This window comes from Triticum aestivum, chromosome 7B (assembly GCF_018294505.1).
Source record: "Triticum aestivum cultivar Chinese Spring chromosome 7B, IWGSC CS RefSeq v2.1, whole genome shotgun sequence".
Taxonomy (NCBI): Eukaryota; Viridiplantae; Streptophyta; class Magnoliopsida; order Poales; family Poaceae; genus Triticum; species Triticum aestivum.
Window position 1 is genome coordinate 19,045,772 of NC_057813.1, and position 10,327 is coordinate 19,056,098.

At 40.3% G+C, this 10,327-nt stretch overlaps 1 long non-coding RNA gene across 1 annotated transcript; it reads left to right on the plus strand.

The window, feature by feature from the left end:
• The first annotated feature begins 4,570 nt into the window (after nucleotides 1–4,570).
• On the plus strand, nucleotides 4,571–8,353 carry LOC123162704 (uncharacterized). The gene is made up of 3 exons (XR_006481422.1): nucleotides 4,571–4,854; nucleotides 4,936–6,161; nucleotides 7,902–8,353. It is a non-coding gene; the product is annotated as an uncharacterized lncRNA (long non-coding RNA).
• Nucleotides 8,354–10,327: the final 1,974 nt, after the last annotated feature.

The window sequence follows — 10,327 nt, forward strand, 5'->3', positions numbered from 1 at the left end:
TGGTCTCCGCAAAACTTCCTTTTGCACTTTCCAAAAGCCTCGTGGACTTTCCCCTTTGGCCCAAATAACGTGTTTTCGTACCCAAACATTTCGGGAAACATCCGGAACCCCTTCCGGTGAATTCTGGAACCCTTCCGGAGATCAAACACTATTATCCCATATATCAAACTTTATCTCTGGACCATTCCGGAGTTCCTCGTCATGTCCGTGATCTCATCCGGGACTCCGAACAACATTCGGTTACCAACATACATAACTCATATAATACTATATCGTCAATGAACGTTAAGCGTGCGGACCCTGCGGGTTCGAGAACTATGTAGACATGACCGAGACATCTCTCTGGTCAATAACCAATAGCGGAACGTGGATGCCCATATTGGCTCCTACATATTCTACGAAGATCTTTATCGGTCAAACCGCATAACAACATATGTTGTTTCCTTTGTCATCGGTATGTTACTTGCCCGAGATTCGATCGTCGGTATCTCAATACCTAGTTCAATCTCGTTACCGGCAAGTCTCTTTACTCGTTCCGTAATACATCATCCTGCAACTAACTTATTAGTTGCAATGCTTGCAAGGCTTATAGTGATGTGCATTACCGAGTGGGCCTAGAGATACCTCTCCGACAATCAGAGTGACAAATCCTAATCTCGAAATACGCCAACCCAACAAGTACCTTCGGAGACACCTGTAGAGCACCTTTATAATCACCCAGTTATGTTGTGATGTTTGGTAGCACACAAAGTGTTCCTCCGGTAAACGGGAGTTGCATAATCTCATAGTCATAGGAACATGTATAAGTCATGAAGAAAGCAATAGCAACATACTAAACGATCAAGGGCTAGGCTAACGGAATGGGTCAAGTCAATCACATCATTCTCCTAATGATGTGATCCTTTTAATCAAATGACAACTCATGTCTATGGTTAGGAAACTTAAGCATCTTTGATTAACGAGCTAGTCAAGTAGAGGCATACTAGTGACACTCTGTTTGTCTATGTATTCACACATGTATTATGTTTCCGGGTAATAAAATTCTAGCATGAATAATAAACTTTTATCATGATATGAGGAAATAAATAATAACTTTATTATTGCTTCTAGGGCATATTTCCTTCAAATCTATGTGAACTCAAAATTATATTTACGCTCTATGCTTTGTCATGAATTTGTGAACTCAAATTGTATGACTAGTTATGTGATGTTGTTTTGATGTGTTATTTGAAAGGATCGAAAAGAGGGGTCTAGAGGAGGGTGATTAGACCCTTCAACAAGTAAAAGTGACAATTTTTAAGTTCTTCAAGTCGAGGTGGAGTTTTAGCACAAGTTTAAGCATTCACAATACATTTAAAGTAAGCATGGCAAGAGTATGAGGAACGGAAAGAGTAAACACATGCTAATTGCAAGAAAGTAAAGGGATGGGATTGGAGTGTGTAAACACAATGGAGAATTTTTGGCGTGGTTCCAATAGGTGGTGCTATCGTACATCCATATTGATGGAGACTTCAACCCACGAAGGTTAATGGTTGCACGAGTCCACGGAGGGATCCACCCACGAAGGGACCACGAATAAGCAACCTTGTCTATCCCACCATGGCCATCGCCCACGAAGGACTTGCCTCACTTGGGTAGATCTTCACGAAGTAGGCCACCTCCTTGCCCGTACAAACTTCTTGGTTCAACTCCACAATCTTGTCGGAGGCTCCCAAGCGACACTAACCAATCTAGGAGACACCACTCTCCAAAAGGTAATAGATGGTGTGTTGATGATGAACTTCTTACTCTTGTGCTTCAAATGATAGTCTCCCCAACACTCAACTCTCTCTCACAAATTTGGCTATCATGGAAAGATTGAGTGGAAAGCAACTTGGAGAAGGCTAGAGATCAAGAATCTTGTGGTAGGATTGGAATATCTTGGACTCAACACATGAGTAGGTGGTTCTCTCTCAGAAAATGAGTAGTGGAAGTGTAGGCACGTTCTGATGGCTCTCTCACAAATGAAGAAGGGGGTGAAGGCGTATATATAGCCTCCACACAAAATCCAGTCGTTACACACATTTGACCCAACTCGGTTAGACCGAATAGAAGAACTCAGTGAGACCAACCCAGTTCAAAATGTTTGAATGTTAGGAATCTCGGTGGGACCGACTGGAACAACTCGATGGGACCGATGTGCTAGGGCTAGGGCAAAACCTCATTTCGGTGAAGCCGATTGCTTGAACTTGGTGAAACCGATTTCAGCAAAAAGCAAACAGAGAGTTGGTCAAGCAAACTCGGTGTGACCGATCGCTCATTTCGATGAGACTGAAATGTTACAAAGGGAAACATATAGTTTGCAAGGCCATCTCGGTGAGACCGAGATCCGTATCGGTGTGACTGAAGTGTTAGGGTTTCTGGTAGTGGCTATGTCAAGTGAACTCGGTGGCACCGAATGGATCATTTCGGTGGGGCCGAGTTTGACTTTGAGTTTTGGACATATTTGGAAGAGAAAGTGGTTGATGGTTTTGGAGCAATATAACTGAGCACTTTGAGAAAGTAGACCATTAAGCAACACCCCATCCTCTTTTAATAGTATTAGCTTTCCTTTGGACTCAATGTGATCTTGGATCACTAAAATATAAATGAAGAGTCTTAAGCTTTTGCCAATATGTGTCCTTAGCAATTTTAAGGGGTTCCTGAAGGAAATATGCCCTAGAGGCAATAATAAAGTTGTTATTTATATTTCCTTATATCACGATAAATGTTTATTATTCATGCTAGAATTGTATTAACCGGAAACTTAGTACATGTGTGAATACATAGACAAACAGAGTGTCACTAGTATGCCTCTACTTGACTAGCTCATTGAATCAAAGATGGTTAAGTTTCCTAGCCATTGACATGAGTTGTCATTCGATTAACGGGATCACATCATTAGAGAATGATGTGATTGACTTGATGATGACCCACAAGTATAGGGGGATCTATCGTAGTCCTTTCGATAAGTAAGAGTGTCGAACCCAACGAGGAGCAGAAGGAAATGACAAGCGGTTTTCGGTAAGGTATTCTCTGCAAACACTGAAATTGTATGTAACAGATAGTTTTGTGATAAGATAATTTGTAACAGGTAACAAGCAATGAAAGTAAATAAAGTGCAGCAAGATGGTCCAATCCTTTTTGTAGCAAAGGACAAGCCTAGACAAATTCTTACAATGAGAAAAGCGCTCCCGAGGACACATGGGAATTATTGTCAAGCTAGTTTTCATCACGCTCATATGATTCACGTTCGGTACTTTGATAATTTCATATGTGGGTGGACCGGTGCTTGGGTACTGCCCTTTATTGGACAAGCATCCCCCTTATGATTAACCCCTATTGCAAGCATCCGCAACTACAAAAGAAGTATTAAGATAAACCTAACCATAGCATGAAAATAATGGATCCAAATCAGCCCCTTACGAAGTAACGCATAAACTAGGGTTTAAGCTTCTGTCACTCTAGCCACCCATCATCTACTTATTACTTCCCAATGCCTTCCTCTAGGCCCAAATAATGGTGAAGTGTCATATGGTTGACGTTCACATAACACCACTAGAGGAGAGACAACATACATCTCATCAAAATATCGAACGAATACCAAATTCACATGACTACTAATAGCAAGACTTCACCCATGTCCTCAGCAACAGACATAACTACTCACAAAGCATATTCATGTTCATGATCAGAGGAGTATTAATATGCATTAAGGATCTGAACATATGATCTTCCACCAAGTAAACCAATTAGCATCAACTACAAGGAGTAATCAACACTACTGGCAACCCACAGGTACCAATTTGTGGTTTTGATACAAGATTGGATACAAGAGATGAACTAGGGTTTTGAGAGGAGATGGTGCTGGTGAAGATGTTGATGGAGATTGACCCCCTCCCGATGAGAGGATCGTTGGTGATGATTTCCCCCTCCCGGAGGGAAGTTTCCCCGGCAGAACAGCTCTGCCGGAGCCCTAGATTGGTTCTGCCAAGGTTCCGCCTCATGGTGCGGAGTTTCGTCCCGTAAGCTTGCTTATGATTTTTTTTCCAGAGTAAAAGCCTTCATATAGCAGAAGATGGGCACCGGAAGGCCACCATGGGGCCCAGGAGACAGGGGCGCGCCCAGTAGGGGTGGGCGCGCCCCCACCCTCCTGGCCAGGGTGTGGGCCCTTCTTGTGTTTTCTTCGCTCAATAATTCTTATTAATTCCAAAAATAAATTTCGTGGAGTTTCGGGATTTTTGGAGCTGTGCAGAATAGGTTTGCAATATTTGCTCCTTTTCCAGCCAGAATTCCAGCTGCCGGCATTCCCCCTCTTCATGGTAAACCTTGTAAAATAAGAAAGAATAGCCATAAGTATTGAGACATAATGTGTAATAACATTCCATAATGCAATAAATATTTAGAAACATTATAACTGTGCACCTTAGGAGGCTTCTCACGCCCATAGCAATGTCAATCGTCCGATCTCGTGGTTCACTCGTTTCTGGCCGTCTGATCTAATTAAGTTACAAACTGGGCTACCTGTCCTTGAGGGCCGCTACTCCGGTAGCAAAATCGGAGTTCTGGGGTTAATTGGGCTGTCGACCGCAGCAAGCCCATGTAACGACCTTCCTCGACCCCCTTCGGCTACGACTCCTGACACCGCCGCCGGCGAAAGCAACTTGGAGCGAAGGTGCCCCTATCCCGTCGAGTGGGGGTGCCCCTCCCAGAGGAACGCACGTAGTGGTGGGCGACGACGGCGGCAGCGGCTGCGGCAGCGGCAGCGGCAACTGCTCTCTCTCCGTGGCGTTGTGCACCATGGCGATGACGACTACGATGTTCCAGATCAACCAGGTAAGGGCTACCAATCTACCCTTTATCCGGTTTAGAAATCTGAATCCTATTTCGAATTCATCCTTTCCCTGTTCGCTTCAGGATCTAAACCTCCTCTCCTTCCTGCGGCGATTGGTTCCGGAGTCCGAGTTCACCGGCCGCAAACGCTTAACATCCAGCGACCAGGAGGGCGAGCGGTTGCTCATCTATGGCATGCAGGACGAGGCGGCATGGTTGGGCAGATGACGCGGCAGGTAGATTGGAAGCGGGAAGCTGATCCATCAACGAAATTATGATCCTGGTGCTTCTTTCCTCAGATTTATACATTACTGTCTTTGTAACCTACAACTGCTTCACCTCACACTCACCCGTTCCTCTTCTGAACTAGGCAGCAGAACGACAACTTAGTTGTTGTCTAGGTTACCACTTTATCTTCCTTTTTCCTGCACAATTTCCTTGCAATCCCCTTGCAATCCCCTTGCAATCCCCTCTTTTCATCCAATGACTCCATTGTAATAATCTGTTTCCAATCTGAATTTTGGGCAGACAGTGTCCATCCTGGTTCTGGTCAATCTCTGAGGTTCATTCTCATAAATTAGCTTGTATTCTCCCTAATGATGCTTGGGTGGTTTTAGTTTTTAATGATGTGCGATCAAGTTACCATCACTAATGTTGACTAGACATAGCAATTTTCTACTACTCGTGTACACTGTCCGGTGTTGATTTTTGACCGATACTTTAAGAAAAAATAATGCATGAATAACTCCACAAATCAAGGTGCTAAATAATCTGTTTGTCGGTCCGAGATGCTAGAGATTAGGGTAATAAATTAGGATTTGCCATACCTGCAGTGTTCAATGATTAGGGTTGATGCTATTAAGTTCATAGTGTACAATGATCTATCATGTAACTGAATTCTGAATGCTCCAATTTCCACGGATGTTCACTTGATTTCCATGGATGTTATGTCGATCTGTTATACAAGTCATGCATACACTCTCTGTATTTTTCATTTTACCAACTTCAGAAATTATTCAGATCACCTTGATGTTTGAATTATTAATTATTGGAGCAAAAGAAAGTATATATAGGTAATAGATTGTATGTAGTGTGCAGCATAAAAAATTACTCTCCCTATAGGGTGCCGGGAACATTTTTTTAGCATATTTATCTTTAGCAGTACGGAAACTCCCCTCAACGAAGATGCTTTCAAGGGCCTTCTATAATTGTCTCATTAAAGGACAACCAGTGTTGGATGATGAGAGGACAACCAAGGTGAAGATACAACGCCTACAGTGCATCCTCCAAGTGAGCTACAACCAGACATGGTACCACAGCTCCTCTTCTCCTTAACCCTCCTGATATAATTATTGCGTATTAATTTGATCCATGGGATGAGTCTTTTTGGTTGCATAAAAAAAGCTGAATCTGTAAGACTACACACATGCATGGTGGCTGTAGGAAGAGGAAAGATGTGATATTTCATATCTTAAATAGCCTCAATGAGTAGGTAGAGGAGGTGGGTCGTCCAGTACAACAAGAAATTATTTTACAATGATGTTATATCTGCAAATTTCCCTGGACTTGGATTATATTATATACATATAATGTTCCATTTTTCAGAAAGCAAGTAACACTACAAAAGAAGGAGAATTATACTAAAAAGCTATATAGAACAGATAGAACAGGCATCTTAGCGGATACATGATAAAAGTAGAGGTCTTATAATCATCATCCTGTGAATGCTTAGCAGATTTAATGGTACATATAAATCAACAACTACACCCGAAATTCAATGTGTTTGGGTTATTTCAATACAAAAGAAGCTACCGAGAAAATGATAAAAATCTGTGATTCAATTTATGTGCAGATGCACTGAGAGAAATATACAATTTTGGTATGTATCTAACCTGCAGCTAAACTGCATATCTATTGTTTGTGCTAAGCTATGAACTTTGGTATTGTTCTAAGATGTCGAGACATCTATGTGGAACTGTTTTCACTTTTCATTTGCTGAAATAGTTTTTCCTGTTACCAACTAATAATGCAAGATGTCTGTATCCTTCTCAAATTTCTGATATCACACTCTGTTCACCAATACAGGACGTTTTAGCATGACCATACAAGTCTCTAAAACGTCTTATATTAATGAACAGATGGAGTATTTTGTAGATTCTAGGCTTGCCTCCAAAGTTTTTGGAAGAACAGCTAACCATTCATTTATATGTTTGAGAGAATAATGGCAATATACCCAGTTTGGTAAGCACAGTGCTTCAAGTCACTTGATTTACAAATGAAATAACAATGCTCAGGGTGCCTCACAAACCATATTGGCCCTGATCACTTGAACAATTTCAAATTGCCGTGGTGCTTCCAGCCACTTGGACGAGTGAAGTTTGTCTGGTAATAATAATGGTATTATTGTTTTATTTTATTTGTTGGTTGAATATGGAGGGGAGCTGCATGGCTTCCAAAAAGTTGAATACTACTGCCTTTCTGTGCATTTGACCCTGTTAACTTCCAAGGTTTGCATGGATTTAATAGTATTCTATCTTTGAACAGGCATTTTTTGCTCGAGAATTTTTAGGTGGCGGAGCCGCCTAATCACAGTAGTTCCCTGATGCTGTTCTTTTATGTAGCCCCTAATAGGCTTATCCTATGGTTTAGTAAATTAGTAGAATTGGCATGAATTCATGTTGGTTGTACATGCTTATCGAGTACCCCATATGCATGTATGATTACAACCAGTTTTTTGTTTTCAACCCTCTCCAACTAAATATATTCTATACCCATTTTTTAATAGCACGGTGATAGCCCTGGCAGATAATGAAACTCAAAAACTGCACAAAAGGTATTTGTTAATCCAGAAAGACCATTTTCTAGATGTTTGACGCTGTTCTTAAAGTTTCATGCCTCTAATTTTCTTGGTGTTAGCCGCATCTCCTATCCCGTTGTATTTAACCTATAGGTTTCATTCGTCCAGTTTTCTTGATGTTATCTGCGTCGGATGAAAATGCAAAGCTTGTAGTTCTTCCTTTTAAGAATTCATTCTGTTTCTATTTCTGCAGCGGCAGTCAATGGAATTCGGGTGGAGCGACGGTTATAACAAATGAGCAGTACCTTGACCGTATCTGCGGAGATGAGCTTTCTGTAGGATGTGCTCCTTGGGAAGGTAACACTTGTTTAACCGAACATAAAATGACAGACTGTTGGAAGGAGGCATAACCTTTAGTCTACTGCGAAGAAATTCAATAACTGGAGCAGAAGGTCCAAAGTTATACCTGGACTGCAGCCGGTGATATGAACTTCATGTGGCTGCTTTGCTGCTACACGTGTTGCCAATTAGGATAGTCAATAGGGGTGCGTTTACAGTGTCGTGGGCAAAAATAATTGCCAGCCATTTTACTATAGCTGATATAGTTGTCCCTACAATAATGAGTACCTACACTTTATTTACCTTGCTTGCCTCCTCCCCTTGTGTGGTCGAGAACCCTTACTGTTCTTATGAAAAATCAAACAGTTACCAGCCTTCTTACCATCTAACATATCCCTAATAATAATACTAATCAACTTAGATGTTTTTTTCCATCAATTGCTAACATTCTCATGTCAACATAAACAGGAACAAAACCACCATAAATTTCAGGTTTTAAAATTCAGGCAAAAAACATATATTTCTATGATTTAAATGCTTCTGTTGCGTATAGTGTGATAATTGCACCATATGATTAAAATACTACCCTTACATATAATTGAATCAATCACTAACATTATAACATCAAAATGAACGGGCGCAGCAACATGCGCCTTCGATGATCTAGTTGATATAAAAGCATGATGCAAAATGGACGTATCAACTCCCCCAAGCTTAGACCTCGTTTGTCCTCAAGCGGAAGCCGAAATTGAAAAATATGTCTGCATGTTTAGAGATAGAGGTGTTGATAAAAATAAAATATGGACATGAGGGCATCATGATCATTCTTATAAGAGCAACATATACAGATTTTGTCATATGATTTCTTATGCTCAAGTAACAATCAATTCACAATGTCAAGTATGGTTCAGTAACTTCATTGAGAACTAACAAACTATAATCTCAGTCATTGAAGCAATTGCAATTTATCATAACATCAGAAAGAGTCAAGAATAGAGCCTTTCAGCAAGTCCACATACTCAACTATCATATAGTCTTCTACAATTGCTAACACTCACGCAATACTTGTGGTTATGGAGTTTTAATCAGACACTGAGAAAGATAGGGGCTTATTGTTTCGCCTCCCAACGTATTCACCTTTGGGTGATGTCAACAATAATAGTTCATGCTAATTTACATCCAATTGGATATATATATATATATATATATATATATATATATATATATATATATATATATATATATATATATCAAGATCTTACCAACACGAGGTGCTTGCCAAAGGATAAAATGAAAAAGGGAAAGGTGAAGATCACCTTGACTCTTGCATAAAGTAAAAACATAAAGTAAAAGATAGGCCCTTCGCAGAGGGAAGCAGAGGTTGTCATGTGCTTTTAGGGTTGGATGCATAAAATCTTAATGCAAAAGAACGTCGCTTTATATTGCCACTTGTGATATGAAACTTTATTATGCAGTCCGTCGCTTTTATTACTTCCATATCACACGATCGTATAAAGCTTATTTTCTCTGCACTAGTAAGTCATACATATTTAGAGAGCAATTTTTATTGCTTGCAACATGACAACTTACTTGAAAGATCTTACTCAATCCATAGGTAGGTATGGTGGACTCTCATGGCAAAACTGGGTTTAAGGATATTTAGAAGCACAAGTAGTATCTCTACTTGGTGCAAGGAATTTTGGCTAGCATGAGGGGGAAAGGCAAGCTCAACATGTTGGGAAGATCAATGACAATATACTTTAACTGAGATGTGAGAAAACATAAACCATTACGTTGTCTTCCTTGTCCAACATCAACTCTTTTAGCATGTCATACTTAATGAGTGCTCACAATCATAAAAGATGTCCAAGATAGTATACTTGTATGTGAGAACCTCTCTTTCTTTATTACTTTCTATTAATTGCAACGATGACCAAAACTATGTTTGTCAACTCTCAACAACTTTTTTATGCCTCATACTTTTTATATGTGAAGTCATTACCATCCATAAGATCAATATGAACTCTTTTATTTCTTTTTATTCTTCTACTTTCTCAAGATCATAGCAAGATAGAAAAACCCTTGACTCAACACTAATCTTTATTATAGATAGCTCACAGACTCGATTACATAAAGAGATCACAAAGCAAAACTCAAAACTACTTGATACCAAAACTTCAATCTACTAGATCAAGATATTACTAAAAGGATCGAACTAAGTAAACGGCAAAGATAGGAGTGTGATGGTGATACGATACCAGGGCACCTCCTCCAAGCTTGGCAGTTGCCAAGGGGAGTGCCCATACCCATGTAATTATGCCCTCGGAGGTGGTGAAGTAG